We start from the raw sequence: 19,283 nt of genomic DNA on the forward strand, positions 1-19,283 counted from the left end.
TGATGAAATCATTTTTTACTTCATACTGTATAATAAATCAATTTATACACCAGTGAAAAACTGCAAAAGATTATTATTTTTATCCACAAGACCCCCATATCCAGAGCTTCCATTTGTGTACTAGATAGATTTGAGAGTGGTAGTAAGAAAAAACCCAGTAGGTATATCCAGCGATTTTCTCCTTGGCAGCACTTAAAAAGGAAACAAAAGCAGTTAATTCAGTACATGAATTTCAGACAGAAATGCTGCTTGCCCCCAACATTTTTATGAGCTCCAGGTGGAAGTTCTATGGCATCAATGATTCAGCAATATCTGGAGATAGCACAACCCATCAAAAGTGCAGGAATTATCCTGATCCTTCCTGTCTGCTGCCAGTAGAATACACAGCCAGCAATTCCCAACGTCTCCCTCCGGCATTTCTCTGTTGGATTCACACAACATGTCAAAGAAATGATTTTTCTCTTTGATTACTGCAGTAAAATAAAAAGCACTGAAAGAGCAACATCTCAGAAACTTACCTTGCAGTTACATGAAAAATCCAGCTCCCTGTAAAGCAATGTAATGAGGAGGGAGTCACGGTCATTACTCCTTGTTACAGCACTTTAGAGTAACAATGCCATTTGGAGACCCTTGCAGCAGGAAAGACAGAAAAGGCAAGTCAGCACTCAACTCCACAGGCCAATAGACTAAGATATATCAACTCCAACTTTAGTGCATTTGGACTCTGTGGAAGTTCCTTGTGTTGGCTGAAATGCAAAGGCTGGAGCACAGCAAATTTTTTTCTGTCCTGTTGGCTTTTTCTACCTCTTTCTGTCTGGCAGTGACATTTAGTAGTTAAAGCAGGAAATGGAATTCTGGCTCTAAAGGTCTAAAATGAAGGTATTGTCTTAAGTAATTATAGAGAGAAATACATATATATATATACCCACACAGCTTTAAGGTACAGGTGCTTAAGTTTTACTAAACCAATTTACAGTTAGGCAACTAAGCACCTTTCAAAAGCTCACAGATCCCTTTCAAGTTCTGGTCCTGCCTTTTTTCCTCCTTCTTTTACATTTCTGAGACAACAAGAAACATCTGTGGGGTTTTTTAGTGCTTTACTTTCAGCCCTGCCAATTACGTGCTGTTCTAATTAGAGTCAATGAGAGGTGTGGGCTTCTACTTCCCCTCCTAAAACATCATCAAATGAAACAGAGCATTTTATTTCAGCCTTCTTACTTGATTCAGCACATCACAGGTGTGGTGGTGAAGTTGTGAACATATTTTTTGAAGCCTGGAGAAGGAGAGAATTGGAGTTGTTTTTGTGCATTAAGAGCTACAACAATTAGATTACTCTGGTTTTACAACAGGTCTAAGTGGAACAAGCACAGACTGACCCTGAGAGTGCAGTGACCTCCCAAACAGTACAGGCTTGGCTATGCAAGGCTGTAACTACAAAAAAAAAGTTCTTTAAGGACTCAAGAACTTTGTATCTAGCATATTTTCAGTACAGCAGCAAGACTTTTGAGGTCAAGATCTCAGGATCCCCTGTTCAACACTTATTATATTGCTTTCTACCCCGTCTACCCATTCCTGCTACTAGACTTGGCTGGCTTCACACCACACTGAAGTGGCAATTTTTTCTCTTTGCATTAGAGAACAAATTCAGAAAACAACCATGTGTATCATGGATAGAAAGGCAGGGAGGGGATTTAAATCAGCTGGGAAATTCCAAGGTTGGAAATGCTTGTCTGTAGCAAAGAGAAACAAATGAGTCTTAGCGAGCAGCACGATGTTCAACCCTGCTTTCTCACCACTATTCCCCATCAAACAGGGCTGCAGTTACAGTCTGGGGAAGGATAATGAAGAAACTGTGAGTAGAAAACAAAGAGCTTGTTACCAGTCAAAGATTAGTCCATGTTGTAGCCCAGACATATCCCTGCAAGCAATATAGTCAGCAGAGCATAAAACTACATTTTACTGTTCAAGGTGCATTTAAATACTGTGTGATAGCAGAAAAACACAACTTTTAACAAGACAGCAAAATAACTTGGATTTCTTATTTGGCTGGGAGATTAATTTCCTCTCAACTTGCCAGATGTTCAGGAGAAAAGAAGATTTCTGCATAGAACTGTTTGTCCCATCAAAGCCCAGTGGGCTGACTTGTGTCAAAAAATTGGGAAGGCAATCCCAACTTAGATACCAGGTGCCTGCTTTGGAGATTGATTATTAACTTGAGAAAATCCAGCATTCTGGCTTTCAAACAGCAGTGAAATTACATCTGGAGGAAGATCAGACTGGTGTTTTACCCTGCAAAGGGCCATAAATGTCAGTCACCTGTCACACACAATGCTGGCATTTATCATAGCATATCAGTAGAAGAGAGTAAGTGGTAAAATATAATTCAGGGTACGAGAGAATTGATTCTGTATGGCTTTGGGATGGTTTATAATTAATTATTCAGAGGGAAAGAAAACCCAAAAAAACCCAACTGCTGGTTCCCAATGGAAATAGAGAACAAAGTTATTTAATGAGCTGCCATAAAACACAAACAAGTTCAGTTGGCATTATGCAGATAAGCTCAAAGAACTTTTTCAAGATTATAGTTCAAAAAGTGGACATATTTCAGAAGGTCTGATAACATTACCTCACGGTCCAGCTGTTTATATTGTAGTTGCAGCTTCTTTGAAAAGATGCCAAAATAAAGTAAATTTGAATATTATCTGCAGAGAACTTCTCTATGGAATAATCACCAGACTGCTTTTCATTATACCACAATTATATCATCAGCGTCTAATGATCAGAATGCAGAGCAGCTGATTATTTTCATAATGCAATTACTTCATTACATCTTAGAAAACTCAGCTGCATACAAACAGTTCTCTCCAAATAACTCATTTGTCTGATTAATCATCTGACGGGAACTCCTCTCTCTTGCCCCCTTTTTAAACCCTCACCTGCTTTCCCTGTGCTTCCTGTCTAACTTGGTCATTACAGCATTAATCACTCAGGAGGAAAGAGGAAGATGAGATCTTTCTCAAAATAAACAGAGAGATCCAGATTTTCCAAGTGAGGCAAGTGCAGTTGTTCACAGGGATTTGCCCTTGCCACTTTTTGTGTGTCCAAACCTCGAGGTGTGCATATAAATCAGGTATTTGTGCAGGGGTTTATTAGCTGACAAATGCAGATGGCTGACACGATGCTCCCTGGTGCACACACCGGGCACTTGATGTGTCTGGTGGGTATTTTTTAGGCAGACATTTCCAAATAGCTGACTTTAACCCTCTGCTCCTCGCTGTCAAGAGGAATCTCTAAGGCTTTTGCTAATAACTGCTGTCTTTAATCCTAGTGCAGCAAACCAGATAAAAAATATATATATATATATAACAGGCTGCAGTGTTTGATTGTTCAGCAGGATCGTTTATACAGAGATGCTGGAATAAAAATAATTAGCACTTCTAGGGACTTCTAGCTGAAGATCTGAAACTTTATTTGTGGAAAAAAAAAAGAGTTAGGCGTGCATTTAGTCTATTCCTTTTGCAAAACTCAGGGCCTCAAAGAAGAAATGTGAGGGCCAATGTACTGCTTGGTTTTTTTTGTTGCTTTTTCTAGTGCTTTGCTCAAGTCCACAAATCCCAGTCAAGAAGGCCAAGGAGGATCACACCTCCAGACTCTGAATCCCTCTCCTCCACAGATAACCACCATACCTTAAAGGATCAATCACATGCTCAGAGAGAGAGAACTTATAAAAAAAAATATTTTTGGCAAATCTACTGAGGCCTAGACATAAGAAAAATGATATTTAATTGAAAGAGAATCTGGATTAAACGCCCATATGGGAAACAGACCTTATGAGATTGTAAAAGAAAAATTATTGTAACAATTATAATGGTAATAACAATGCTATTAGAGATAGGATTCCTATTGTAAAGGCTTCTGTCATTTCGGGCAAGTAATTTATTCATTTTCATTTCTGTAGACTGGTATGCTGATAATCAGCTTTACTCCAAAGGGTTTCTCTACAATTTGGGAGGGGAAGAAATTAGTAAAATTGCAGCTCCTTATGCTTGAAATCTAATTACAGCTGTAGAATCCCCTCTGTCTAACATTTTACTTCATAGTGGCCCAAGTCACACATTTCACAGCTGGGTTTGTCTATAACTGTTACACCTCTGCAATTTAGTTTTGTTAGGTAGGCGTTGAAGAGCAAGTTTAGGCTTGATTTTTAAATAGAACTTTCCACTGACTGCATTTTTACAGTTCCTATTTAAGAAAGTTGAAAACCTTCTCAGTGAAAGATACAGAACCATAGAATTCCTGAATGGTTTGGGTGGAAAGACACCTCAAAGACCATTGTGTTCCAACCCCTGCCATTGACAGAGACACGTTCCACACACCAGTCCACCTTCCAAACTTTGTTCAACCTGTCCTTGGACACTTCCAGGGATCCAGGGGCAGCCACAGCTTCTCTGGGCACCCTGTGCCAGGGCCTCACCACCCTCACAGGGAAGAATTTCTTCCCAATATCCCATCTATCCCTTCCCTCTGGCAGTGGAAGCCATTCCCTGTGTCCTGTCCCTCTATCCCTTGTCCCCAGTCCCTCTCCAGCTCTCCTGGAGCCCCTTTAGGCCCTGGAAGGGGCTCTGAGCTCTCCCTGGGACCTCCTCTTCTCTAGGTAAGCACCCCCAGCTCTGCCAGCCTGGCTCCAGAGCAGAGGGGCTTCAGCCTTTGCAGCATCTCCGTGGCCTCCACTGGACCCCTTCTAACAGGTCCAAAACTTTCTTGTGCTGAAGAACCCAGAACCGGGATCTCCTTGACCAAGGTGCAGCCCCTTGTCTTGGATATGGAGTTCCCAAGCTTGTCCAGGTCCTCCTGGATGTCTGTGTTCTTTTCTTGCACCACCTGCACCCCTCAGCCCTGGGTCACCTGTGGTGCCCTCAACCCCACCCTGTGTCACTGACAAAGAACCCTGGTCCCAAGGCACAGCTCTGAGGGACACCCCTCATTCCTGGCCTCCAGCTGGGCATGGAGCACAGGCCAGAGCTCTCTGGATGTGTCCATCCAGCCACTTCTTGGTCCACTGAGTACTCCTTACATCCAATTTGGGCTCTCTCCCATTTGGACAGAAGGATGTCATGTGGGACCATCTCAAAGGCCTTTCAGAAATCTGGGTAGATCAGGATCTTTCCATCTTCCCTGGGCACACTCCTGTCCTTTATTCTGAGAAGCATGGACCCCACTTACAAGGCATGATTTGTTTTAAACACCTCCTCCCTGAATACTCCTGAACAAAAGACTTACCAATATCTAGTACAGATTTTCCCTGAGGCTCCCAAAATTCCCTTCAAGAAGTCAGATGTGGTTCTGCCTGTGAGGAGATAACACTTCAGGAGCATAAACCCAAATAAAGAACACATCTTATCTGCAGTGGAGATTCCAATCCAGTGCATTAAACTGGTTGAACTGGCTCTTTATGCAGTGCAGGTATAGATTGGAAGAACTTCTGTAAAAGGCTTTACCTAAAGCCACTGTAACTGGGGAAAAAGACAAAAGAGAAGAAAAAAGCTGAAAGCCAAATGGAACTCGGCTGGAGCTTCTGCTTGTGCTGTAGGAGGGTCTGCCCATCCTTGCTGGGTGGTTTTTACTGGGTTTTTGGATGCAGGGAAGTGTTTGGAGGCACTGAAGCAAAATCTGGGGATGTTCATGAGTGGAGCTGTGGAAGCTGCTCTCCTTCTGCCCACAGGGCTGGGGTTCAGGCACCTCTCAGGAGCTTCACGTGTGGAAAACACATCCTGCTGGATCAGTAGGGCACAGCCTAAATCTGGAGCCAGGCAAGATGCTGGCTTCTCCCTCCAGCAAGCAGGTTTGGTAAATACAGAAATAAATTCTTCAGGATTCTCTGTTTTGGGATTCTCCTTCTCAACATCTCTCATTCCTAGCAGCTCTGGGAGGCTGTTAGTTGAATGCCTTCCCAATTTCTTCAGCACTTTAAGCCAAGCCGTTTTCAGTTAGTCATTTTTTTGCACTGTTTTTTAAACATATTGTCACCAAAAGATTGGCTGAATGTGTAACAAACCCCCTAAAATTGTGGCAAATAAAGCATTTAAACAATCATCTTGGAAATATCTAAATAAAAACCGCCTAGTTATGAACCCTTTGAAGGAGGCAAACTTTAATGGAACAAAAAAGTCTTTTGGAAGTTCCCAAAAAAGCGTGGGGAGGAATTTGCTGCAGTGTGATATCTTCCCATCCTATGTGGCATCAAAATAGAGGAATAAAAATCCCCATCTGTGCCCCTCATTAGGTGCATGTTGTTTATTGTGGATGTCACACTGGTAGCATACAAGGGAGATATTACCCCGTGCACATCTTTCTTTTCACTCAGCTGGACTTTTGCCACTGGTTTCAAAGAGAACATGTTATCTCATAATTAGAGAAAGCCCAGGAAAAACAGAAAAATAGGTCATCATGTTCAAAACAACTGTGATTCGGTGCTTCTGGCCAGTTATTTTCGTACACTGTGATTAATTTAAGTTAATTTAATTTAGCTTGTTTTAATAATTGCATAACTTTTATCTGGATGCCCATGCCAGATGGCTCAACCAGCCTGAAAACAGGAAGATGCTGTAATTGTGGCAGCCTAATAACATTTATTTACTACAAGCCTGACTGTCTGTGACACTCATCAGAGCTCTGCAATAATGTTCTTTTCACTATATTGCTTCAGTGCACTTCACTTTTAGCCACACAATCTTTTGCCTCTCCAAAATTTTCTGAGAAAATTTGGATTTAATGCACTTTTCCCACTTTGTGCTTCTTGTGAGAATTCCAAATGCCCCAGTTCTGGGTTCTGCCTCTTTGCCTCTGCAAATTATCAGGTTAAACTGTGTCAGTCTCCTGGACTGATCATGGCCTGGACGATTTCAGTGCCTCAATAATTATCTCATAACATTTGGACAATTAATACAACTTCAGGTTGTTAATTCCTTGATCCAAAATCATGGAAATATGCTACTTCTGATTTCTTACAAAAAAAAATCCTTTCATTTTTAAATCTGGAAAATTATTAACTTACTGCTTTCAAACAAGTTAGTTTCTGCTTATTTAATTTCTTTTTGTTCAGTTAGGAAGCCAAAGTAATTTTTAATTTAAGATTTAACACTAGTGATTTCCAATATTCCTTCTCTCCAGCCTTTTTTTGAGTCTCATTTTCCCTCATGCACCCCAAAATTCCTGCCAGAACTCTTGTGTGATTTTTTCAGAGACTGAACAAATGAGGCAAATAAGGTGGAAATACCACTGAATTAAATAGTTTGAAGGGAAAAATCTGAATTTTGGAGCCATTTTGGCACATTCGGGTTAGTTTATTTTCTTTACTACTTCTTTAAAATGGCCACACTGAAGATCACCTACCCTGGCAGCTGATCTACTAATCAAGCCATGTACAAAAAAAGTATGGATTTTCTTGAAAAACCCACTTCTGCTGCTAGTTTTCTGCACTAATGGAGAAAGAGACTGCTATAAATATACACCCTTGAGTATATTGGTGCAAAACTTCTATTTAAATGAAATAAATCCATCCATATGCATTTATTTGGGGCATGTGCTTCTGTCATGCTCATCTGTGTTGTGCTACCAGAGATTCAAATATTTTTGTCAAACAGCAACAGGTCCTGTAGAAACTGGTTTTTTTCCTTACTTTTTACAGAAATAATGTTTTATTTTTATGAAGCTGTTTAGGTAATGGGACAGTTTTTGTTGCTGAACTGAACTAAATATTTTCCTTAGAAGAACTAAAAATCAATTGACCTGAGGAGAGATTTCATTAACAGGGACCAAACTCTATTTTCAGTGAAATCAGATCAGTGGGAAATTTGCTATGCATGACCAGGGACCCACATTCTAATTACAATTAATCAGTTATCCTGTATATTTGGCTGCTCTTTTCCCATTCTCAAATAATTTGCAAATCACACAGAATTTCTTGCATGTTTATTTCTTCTCTGGAATTGTTCAATACCAATTTAAGTGAACCCTTTTGAGCTCATGACATGCTCATGCACTATTTATTTAGATTTTAAGAGGTATTTTTTATACATGGTATTCTTCTTCCCTGAATAGATCTCTGAAATATCAAAGTGGACATGATCCAAAAAGAAATGTTTATAATTTATTTGGAACTCTCATTTTGTTTATTGACCAAATAAAACATGTTTGGGTTTTCATTCTCCTTCCCCATTATCTATTAAAAGCCATGGGGAAAAGAAAGATGGGGAAAAGCAAAGAAGACAATAGCCAAAAATATTCATGTGATTTTTGTTTTGTTTGAAAAACCAGTAACTACTAAATACTGGGCAAAGAGAAAAATAGGATTTCTTGAGAAATGGTGATTCTCTTAAAAAAAAATGGAAATAAAAAATCAGTGATGTCTCATAGTAGGATGATGAATAAGAGATGAAAAATAACAATAGTATAATATTGTGCAAGTAAGAATGTAGGAGCAGAACAGCTGCTCATGGGGCAAGTACCTGATTCTACAGAGTTCAGTAAGGAATGAGACCTGAACAACCATTCTGAGTGTAAATGAATGTTCCTGAATGCTGATTTTACAGCAGTCAGACAGGTCTAGACTCACCTTCTTGGGAATGGATAAATTAGGACATAATCCAAACTCATTGCTGGAAAAATTCCCCTTGATGTGAAGGGACTTTGGGTCAAGAAAGGAAGTAATGAGTTGGAAAATGGGAAGAAGCAATAGAGTGTAAAGGAACTGTCAGGGCAAGTGTGATGGCAAGAGTTGGACCCTTTTTGTTTAGGCATAAATCCCAAATTTCTCCCCACAGCTAGAACAGGTGCCAGTACCAGGGACTGGAATCCTGTGGACACTTCCCAGGGTATGAAGCACATTTGGGGTTTACATTTTAACAGGGGAAAATTCTCTCCCCATCTCTGCTTTCCTGTAGCATCTTTTTGATCCATCACCTCGGTTCTTGGCAGTTCACAGTTTTTAAATCATTCAGGAAAATTTACACATGAACTTTCCCAACATGCTGTATCAGATAGTCCATTTGGTTTGTCTTTATGGTGTCCCAGGATGATTAATTATCTTCTGGAAGCGTTCTGTGTATCTCAGACTTCTGTTTTACTGATTTTTTTAGTGTTACCTCTTTGTTGCCTGAGAGTGCACCTGCTTCCAATTATATGCAGATGATATACAATTACACCTTTAGAAGAATTCATATGACAATGTTTCCCTGACTTTTAGTACTGCCTTTCTGATATAAAGCTCTGGTTTAGTACAGGTTTTAACAAAGATAAAATCAATTAATCATATATCTTGAATTCCATCAGCTTAAGCATTGTAAAAGAAAAAAAAATTTGAGAGCTGAGCCCTCTTCATTCTAAATTGGGCAAGTATCAGGGAAAGATTGCATGAATATTTTAATTTTAAGTGCTTTTAAATCACAATGGTATTTTCTTTTCAACAATTCCCATTCTCACAGACAACTCTAGCAGCAGAATTTTGAAAATCAACTTAGAAATTGATAACAACCTCATTAGAAGCCTAATTTTGCGATTCACAGTCATCTAAAAAGTGATTTTCGGAATATAACGTGATGTCTTTGAGGACCACTGGCTCTTTGAATACAGAATCATTACAATCAAAAGTTGGCTCATGAGCCATAGAAAATATTAAGCTGTAGATACAAATAGTGTTTCTGAAGAGGTCGTAACATGGATAATTCAAGAAACAGGAGCAGGCAGAATTCAGAAAATACAATTATTTTTATACATTTTTTTTAATGTCTCTATTTTTTATTATCATTTTAATAGATACCTGAGTATTTTCTCCATGTTGGTGGCACAGGACTGTGTATAATCCTTGTGAGGTATGTGTAGAGCTATACCCAAATCCCTGTGTGTGGAGAAGCATTTACTCACTGAATACAATATTACCTATATTGTATACAATACAATAGTATGTTGTATATTGTATATTGTATATTGTATATTGTATATTGTATATTGTATATTGTAATTGTATACAATACAATACAATATTGTTTATTCCACAGCAGAAATGCACCAATCCTCAAAATGCTCCCAAATTCTGCCCTGCTGCCAGGTGTGTCCATGCCCACCCTGCCAGATCCACGGGCAGGTTGCCAGAGAGCTCTGCCATGCCAGGAAATTCTGCATTTCCACTGCCCATTTCCACCTCAGGAAGGGGAGATTAATGGATGCTCCAAGCCAATCTTGGATTTGCATAAACCATTTTGGAGTAATGTGATTAAAGATGGCAGTCCAGGCAAATCTGCAGAGAAGTTTTTGTCATTTAATAGCTCTGCAGTGTCCTTAGTAATAATAAAAGAACTTGAGTTGTTAAGAGCACGTGTAGATTGGTAAAAGGCATCCCTTCCTGGTACAGAACAGCAAATTTACTGACAAACCTGCAGAACTCTTTTCTTGCATCCTTTATTCCTTTCCTATTAGGTAACACAGAAAAATAATCATCTTTCCTGGCTACTCTGGACATTAGAGAGGGATTCCTCTACTATATTCAAATCAAACACAAATATTCATAGAATACTGGTTTAGGGTTGGAAGGGACCCCTAAGATCACCCAGTCCCACCCTGTGCCAGGGGCAGGGACATCTTCCACTGTCCCAGGTTGCTCTAAACCCTGTCCAACCTGGCTTGGGCACTTCCAGGGATCCAGGGACAGCCACAGCTTCTCTGTGCCAGGGCCTGTCCACCCTCACAGGGAACAATTTCTTTCTCTAAAAGATCTCACAGCCTACACAGACTCTACAGGATTGATCCACGAGTTCTAGTTCAGGGTCTTGCTCTCAAGCAGAAGGTACTTCATGAAATCAGGTGCCAGTGGAGCACTGAACACTAGTTCTGTACTGTGTGTTACGTCAGTATTTATGATTTATTCTAATTAGCCAAGAAGGACTTGCACAGACACAGGCTTTAGGAAGATCTGGCTCAGATGAAGAGGGAAACGGTTATTTCATTATCCAGTGGCCTCATCATTTCATGCCCATTGGTAAGGATGCAGCAAACCTCTGGGCTGAGTGATTACTAAATTATACTTTCCACATCTGCCCTCCCATTACACCCTCTATCCACTTATCACAGAGTGTAACTGAGGGTTTGCAGCTATTTATTGTAATTTTCGGTGGAGCACAGTTGACCTTGTGTTTGTAGACAACTTCTTTTGACCTGTCCACTTTAAAGCAAAAAAACACCTCCAATCAGGTTAAAACTGTGGAACAGAGGGAGGAATATAATGATATTGATGAAATGGATATAAGGCTACTGAGGCTGCATTTTAATTCAGTCCTGGTGCTCTTTGCATCTAATAAAATTCCTCTCGGGGAATTGTTTTAAGCTGACCTCTTCAAAGTAAATCACAGCATGATTCACTGTACAGCCAGTTTTCATAATCACAGTGTGTGAGATAAAGCAGAGCTGCAGTCAGGCATGCAGCTACAGGACAATTGCAAACCATCATCCTGCTAGGAACGAGCAGAGAAATTCAATTAATGCTCCACTTCTGATGAGGAATCAGTGAGGATTCATTGTATTTGCTCGGAAGAGGAAATGGCATTCAGGATCTCAGCACTCAGGTCCTGGCACTGCCACCAGCCCTCTAAAGGTGGCCTTGCTAATGGAAAACCATTTTTCCATGGTTCCTCTGCAGCTGGGACTTTCTGGGATGCTCTGTGGCCGCTGCTTCATGGCCAAGTAATGTAAGAGCAGAACTATGGGGTGAAATATTTGGCCCACCATGTGTATGTTTTAGGTATTTTGATGGTGCAGAACACAATGCAGTAACACAAGTCTGTTGCAGTCTGCAACTCCAGGATCTCATCCAGGGAAGCAGCAGGATTCTGGGGACCAGCATCAAACACCAACGAGACGGGCTCCTGTTCATGAAACCATTTATTCAGCACGAGAACAAACTCAGGTCCAGAACAGAGAGCCCTGAACAGAGAGCAGGGGGTTTTGAGGGACAGAACCCCCGAGGGTCTCCACCTTTGAGGGTGGAGTTCAGGGTCAGGGACCACTGGAAACACAGCAAGGAAGAACCCCCCAGGGACTCAAACCCAATCAGAGCACCTGGGCCGCCCTTCACAAGGGGTTTGGGGTGGGACAATGTAATTCTTTGTCTCCCCTGAGGCACACTGCCACATCTGCTCTTTTTTTATTATTATTATTTTTATTTTTATTTTTTTTTTTAATTAGGAGCTTAAAATGTTTCCAAACATACACCTTAAAATCTCACCTCTTCCACAGAGCACCCGCTTTGCTTTGTGGGGCACCAAAAACTCAATAACAAAACATTAAGCAAACAGAAAAAACAAAATTTAAAAAAAACACTTAAATCTCAGACCACTCCAAGCAAATTAAAGAGTGATGGTATTTAATACAAACAAAGGGAGGTTAATTCACAAGTCCACCAAAAATATGGTGCAGCAGCTTCTCCAAAGCCAGTCCATGATGGGAACCAACACATGCTAAGTGGACCACTCCAAATGTAGTGATTTTCCAAAACCCTCATGCAGCCTGACCCGAGAGGATAAGCTGATCCCATCCATGGGTTATGAAGCTTCCCATCACGTGGCAGTATTTCAGTGATGTGCAAAGTCTGCTTTTTGATCCCACAAAGTCTGGGTGAACTCCACACTGGTGATCTGAGAAGAAGACATGAGTTTTAATGCTGAGTTTTACACTGTGAGATGATTTGCAATAAAACTACTTCAAAGAAGAAACAGCTTTCAAATCCTTCTTAACTTAAGCTCTTCTTCCTTCTCCCCAGACTTAATGCAGTTTTATTTACTTTTAAGATAGGGATTCACTTATAGGATAGTACTGAATGGTTGTCTCAGTCAGGCTCTTTTAAAACTACATTTCGTAAGGCTTAAGACATCTTTTAGAGGGAGAAAAATCAACAGCAGATGCTGATATTTTCTGCTGTAAAGTCCTAATTTCCTCAGATTCAAGGATCAAAATGCAGAGGGAGAAAATGCTGAAAGAATATAATCAGTTATAAATTTTAAAACAGCAAATATGAGACAGAAAACAGACCCTTACCCACGTGTGCTTTGGGTGCAGGCAAGGCAAATACAATATGAATACAATATTTTTCTAGTGAAGATGAATAGACAAAAAGAAAGAAGACACAGATCCTCTTCTTCCTCATCCCATTCAGCCCCTACTGAGGTATCACTGCTCTCCTGGGTGGGAGTGGCTGAATTCTGTTCCTTGCATCACTGGCTCCTCACTGGGTAGCTTGGATTGATTGCAGCTGGGGCTGCTGGGCTGTGCCAGTTTGCTCCCCATTAAAAGCAGATTTTTTTCCATTGAGACACTGTGGGAAATAGACAGGCCTGTGGGAGTGGAGTCAAACTCCATGAAAAGAAATGAAAATAACCTTGTAGTTATTTATGGGAAAGATCCTGGTGAGTCTGGAGTCATGGATTGGACTGAATCACTTTTTCTTTATTTTTTCTTTGTTGTTCACATCTCTGCTTAAGTTTCATGTCTAGTTATCTACATCTGTGACAGGTGGTAAAGATGTTTGATTTGTCCTCTTTGCTGCTCAATGTGTGGAGAAAATGCTGGTAAAGCTGGATGTCTCCCTGAAATGCCCCTGCAGAGGCCAAATTTAGCCATCCTCATATCCTATCGATTTACCTCCCACACTGGTCCCCTCTTGCCATGGAAGATGCTCACAGCACTGTAAAATTATAACAATGCCCAGACTTCCCCAGAATCAACAGGTGGAAAAAAATAAATTTATTCCTCTAAGGTGAGGTTTTATCTTAAAATAATTCACACAGAAAGGAAAAATCACAAGGAATATCAGGAGCCAGTGTAACTCCAGAACTCTGATATCACAATCTGTACTACTACACACTTATAAGGATCCTGAAATATTTCAGATTATCTGCCATATGCTCCCTGTCAAAGTTGTGCACCACTAAGTTTTCTTTAGAAGCAGACTTTCTTTTATCGTGAGTTTTTAACAGTTTCTCTTTGAATTTAGAAATCTATAAATGCAATCAGCACAGAAGCCTTTTTTTACCCAGGTTTTCTTATCACCAATCCTTCTTTGTATTCCTCTTTGTGTCAGTGGTTGTGTGTCTCAAAAGAACAGCGTGGCTGGCAGCTGCTAGCTGTGACTGTGTTCAGGGCAGGACTGGTTAACAGGAAGATCTTCTTTCAGTGTGGAAAATAAATAAATTCCCACATGCATTTCAGTCCCTGCCAGAAATCATCTTTCTATTTACAACTGAATGACCTGAATTACCTTTTTACATATACAGATGAACCAGGGCTCTGAAGGGAATCAAAAGACCATTGCACCATTTTAGATGCTGATCTCTGAAGCAGAATAGCAAGAAGTCCAGAACTGTGTTTAGTGGAAAATTCAGGTTTCAAAATGTATTTTCCAGGCTGATGTAGAACAGAAATGAAGTTTTGTAAATGCATTTTTAGTGACAAATACAGAATAACCCCTTGCCTCCCTTAGAGCACACACAGAGTCTGGTATCTGGAGCTCTGCTGTGAGATGTGGGGAGGCTGGATTCAAATTTCTCCTCCTTGTCTTTTGAAATGACATAGAAAAAAGTAATCCCAGGCATTCACCTTCTCAGAGACTCCTGGATTTTTCTGTCATTATTCTATATTGGGCGTTATCATGGGGAAAACTAAGAAAAATTGCATTTGATGGGAGCATTTTTTTCACTAAATAAATGCGCTCCTTGAGTAAAGTTTTCACGTAGACAAACGATCTCGGGTCTTGTGCACATCTGTGAGTGAAGGTGCCCCTTTTCCCACCCCTTTGTGCACACCCTCTGCTCCCTGCTAACCCCAGGGGTCACTTTGGGCTTGTGCTGGCACAGTGACACCTCCCTTTTCACACTCCCCAGCCAGGCTCCCAAACACCCACCCCCCCTGTTCTTCCAGAAAATGCATCCCCAAACCTGAGAAACCCTCATTAAAATTTCACATCCCCACCACATAACTGCTATCATCTGCAAATTCCCCAGCCAGCTCCCTCCTGACAAGGTTTGATATGGTGTAATGCAAAATGCATATTTATCCTCGTTTTTATAACATTTTGTTATGGCATATCGCCTCCCATCATCAGGCCATACCCTGGAACTGATGAGATTGCAGCTGTTTGGGGCATGCATCACCTAAATTTTATAGAGTGCCTTCTACTTTTGATTTTCAATTGTCACAACCCACCAAAGATGTGCAGTTTCACAGCTTGGGGCTCTAAGTCACAGGAGATAAAGTGCATATTGGAAGAGTAAATTGAGTTTTTTACTTTCAATGGAAGGAAAGTCATAGTTGGGGTAGAGGAGAAATAATAAATCTACTTTCTGGAACAAATAGCAGCTTTCATGGTTTCCAGCAATAAAAGCAGGAAGAAAGGCCTAAAGACATGAACATTTAAACAAACAAGTTGAAGATCTTAAAGAAATGACAGTGGGAGCTCTGAAAACTGCTGCCAACTTAAAAAAAAAATAAAAAAATATGCCTGTTTTGTTTGTTTGGGTTGTTTTTGTACAGGAAGGAGGTGAGGAGAGAGAAAGCATTTTAAAAAAGGGCTTCCTAACCACATGGGTTGAGGCAGGAAACTGTGTTTTCATACTGGTTGCATGCAGAGCAATTGTTACTTTAAAAAATTTTAAAAGAGAAGTTGTTAAAAAAATAACAGGGGATGGAGAGGAATAATAAAATAACAGCAGATCCTTGGAGCTGTGAGGCTTTGGGGAAGAATAAACAACCAAACCCCTGTCCCTGGTAGAGGTTTCCCTACCAGATTGGCTTTGCATGGCCAGGTTTTGGTGGTGAGGGTGATACAGGGGTGGTTTTTGTGAGAATCTGCTTCTGCCACGTCCATGTTCCAGGAGGAGCACCCCTGCAGCCCCCAGGCCAGTGCAGAAGTGGAATTTTGCCTTGCCCATGATGGTATTTAGTGGGGGATCTCCCTCTGTGCTTATCTGGACCCACAAACCCTTCTTTAGGTTTTCTGTCCCCGTCCAGCCGTGCAGGGCAGTGACAGAGTGGCTTTGGCTGGTGCCTGGTTTGCAGCCAGGGACAGCCACTACATCTGCCATGAGAAAAGTTTATGTAGAAGATGTTGCCCAAACCCCTTTTTGGGGCCTTCTGTAGTCATTGGTGTCCAGGGACTCAGCTGCACAACAGGAATGTTTACATTTCCCTTTGGGGCTGCAGGAGTTTTGCTGGGCTTTATAACCCAGTTTATCTCCTCTTTCCCCCTCCTGTGAGAGCCAGAAACCCATCTGCAACTTCTGTCTTGGATGTATCACGGAATACTTTGGGTAGGAAGGGACTTAAAAACCCATCTTTTCCAGCCTTTTCCATGGGCAGGGACATCTTCCACTATCCCAGGATACTCCAAGCTCTGTCCAACCTGGCCTTGGACAATCCCAGGGATGGGGCAGATCTGCCTTCCTCACTTAAATGCTTGAGGAAGGGAAGTCTAACCATATTGCAGCTTCCTACTTTGCCTCTTTTTTCTTTCTTTGTTTAATTTATGACCCTTTGGCAGGTTTGTGCCAAACCTTCATCCAGCAGAGGTTCAGCAGAGAGATCTCTGCAGAGACACGGCCTGCAGCAAAACTGAAAACATGGCATAAATATGTTACTTATTTTTCACATCTAATGTATTCTCTTAAAATCTCTGCACTTTATTTGGAAGCTGAGCAACCTGGACCAGATTCCTGTGTAATATTTCATTAACTCTGTTGGAGTGACACCACTCTGTTGGTGTGCCATGTTATTTAATGCTTAGCCACAGACTCCACTGAGATGTGGAGTCAGATGCCAGCATTCTTGCTAGAAAAAACAATATTCATGTTAAGAATTCACATCACCATTTAATTATTAATTGTGCCTTAATTGGCTGTCATAAATTCATTTGCCCTTTGATCTACGACAATGATTCTTTGGGGTTGTTATGACTGCCTGCAAGCATGAGTAATGACTTTGACTTCAATGCAAAGATGTTAAAATAATGTTGCTGCTACAGCTGAGGTGACTGAAAGAAATTGAATTGTGGAGGTAGTGAGAAGGTGGAGAAGTCACAGATTCCCAGCATTTCAAAGGACGATTATTTCACACCAGAGAAGAATTAGACCAACCTGCCAGAATAATGACTACACAAATATCTATTCTTGTGAAGGAAAACTAACAGAAAATAATTAATTTGGCCTTTCTGTACCTAAACAGGGTCCAAGAGAGCTGGAGAGGGACTTGAGACAGGACAAGGGGGAATGGCTTCAAATTAACAGAGGGAAAGGGTAGGTGGGATATTAGGAAAAAAAATTCTTTCCCTGTGAGGGTGGGCAGGCCCTGGCACAGGGTGCCCAGAGAAGCTGTGGCTGCCCCTGGATCCCTGGAAGTGTCCAAGGCCAGGCTGGATGGGGCTTGGAGCAGTCTGGGATGGTGGGAGGTGTCCCTGCCCCGTGGCAGGGAGTTGGAATGAGATGGGCTTTGTGGCCCCTTCTAATTAAAAGCATTTTATCATTCCTTAAAATGATATGATTCTATGACAAAGGAAACAAAGAAAGAAAGAACAGCTGAAAATTAAAGAGCTAAAAGGTGCTGCCTGGTAAACAGATGGGTGCTGTTACCTGGCAGCTCAGATAAACTGGGAGGCTGCTCTCAGGCTGAGCCATAAATCTGAGCTGGCTTAGTGCAGAGTGATACCAGCACACAACACAAATCTGTCAGGCAATGCTTTATAAAAGCTGCCTGTTTTCTGGCCACAGCACCCTGGAGTTAGGGAAGAATCTCTCCAGAGGGGTGTCCTGCAGAGGTGTCTGTGCTCAGAGCCCAGGTCCCAGTGCGGGAGTCTGGCTGCACATTCACCCCTCAGCAAAGTCTCACATCCCTCCCTGTCACTCCTGCACGTCAGAAGACACAAACTCCTCCACAAAACACCCTGTAACAAGCACAGACACTTGCACAAAATGCCAAAAGTCACGAAACTACACGGAGGTGCATGAAAAGGAGTATTTTTAGCTCTAGTGCATAGCTCTACATATATAATCTGTAGAAGGATGTTTTTCCTCGGAGTTCTCTGGTAAGAAAATGCATGTTATGAACAGAATGTGTCCCAGGCCAGTACAGGAACCAGCTGCTGACTTCTGTACGAACAAGTTGGCAGCAGATTTGATCCAGGTCAGTAGTTAGAGCAAGAACATCCAACTGCATTACATAACTTGGCAAACTCCTTCCTTTTCCAGGCTCCTGCATTTTCAATGTACCTCACTCCCTGCAAATTGAATGTACAGGCTTTGAGGGAAGAGCCAGCTTTAGCTCTGGATTTCCTATGTCCTGCTCTGAAATAACCTCTCCCCCTATCCCCATGACACACATTAAATTGGAAGAAGGTCTTTTTGTGCACCACAGGCTTTGGGCTCACACAGATCCAGCCATCCAGGGCAGGATGATACCTGGCTCCCTTCACGAGGAGGAACTTCCCTCATGCTTGCTGCATTGCTCTCCATCTCCAAGGAAACAGGCAGGGACAGTCACTTTCATTTCCCAGCTGCTTCCAGAGATTCCCAGGAATGCTGGGGGTCCCTCTCTCTCAGGCAACGAACTGGGATTTTTGCATTCTTTCACTGATGTTGCTCCCAAGCTGTTGCATGACCTTGGGGTGAGTCATTTCTCCTCTCACTTTTAGGCATTTTGAATCTGAAACTCATTCAGGAGGCCTGCTTTCTGCCTTTTTTTGTTGTTTTGTTGCAGGTTTTCTTGTTGTAGTTTTTTTTATTTTTTATTTAATCACTATTTTTCTTATATTACTTTATTTAAAAAAGTTCAAACCACTGAGATTTTATGGCATTCTGGATGTCTTCTCTACTCCTTGTGAAGTAGAGAAAATAATAAAGTCTTTAATGCTTGTCATGGGCATCTTCAAAAAGCATCCCTGGTGTCCTAAGGGACTGTCTAAATCTATCAGGGGAATTAAAGAAAGAATGAAACTCCATCCTGCTACAGGATTTCTCTTTCTTGCAACAAACAGAAGTGGAAAAGTTCTCAGTTTTGTTCTGCACCTGTGTGTGTTGGGGGTGGGGAAGGATGGTTTAGAGTTTCATCTTTAATCATAGAATCACACAATGGCTTGGGTGGAATGGACCTTAAATACCATTTTGTTCCAAGCCCCTGCCTGGGCAGAGACACCTTCCACCTTTAACCAAGAGGGTCAGCCTGACACAGGAAGGATTCAGAGCTTTTTTTCCTCC

At 41.3% G+C, this 19,283-nt stretch overlaps 1 long non-coding RNA gene across 1 annotated transcript; it reads right to left on the reverse strand.

Moving 5' to 3' along the window:
- Positions 1-857, reverse strand: LOC117244282. Its single transcript, XR_004497043.1, has 2 exons — positions 519-857; positions 1-421 (listed from the first exon to the last, which is right to left on the reverse strand). It is a non-coding gene; the product is annotated as an uncharacterized LOC117244282 (long non-coding RNA).
- Between the last annotated feature and the right edge of the window lie 18,426 nt (positions 858-19,283).

This window comes from Parus major, chromosome 4 (assembly GCF_001522545.3).
Source record: "Parus major isolate Abel chromosome 4, Parus_major1.1, whole genome shotgun sequence".
Lineage (NCBI taxonomy): Eukaryota > Metazoa > Chordata > Aves > Passeriformes > Paridae > Parus > Parus major.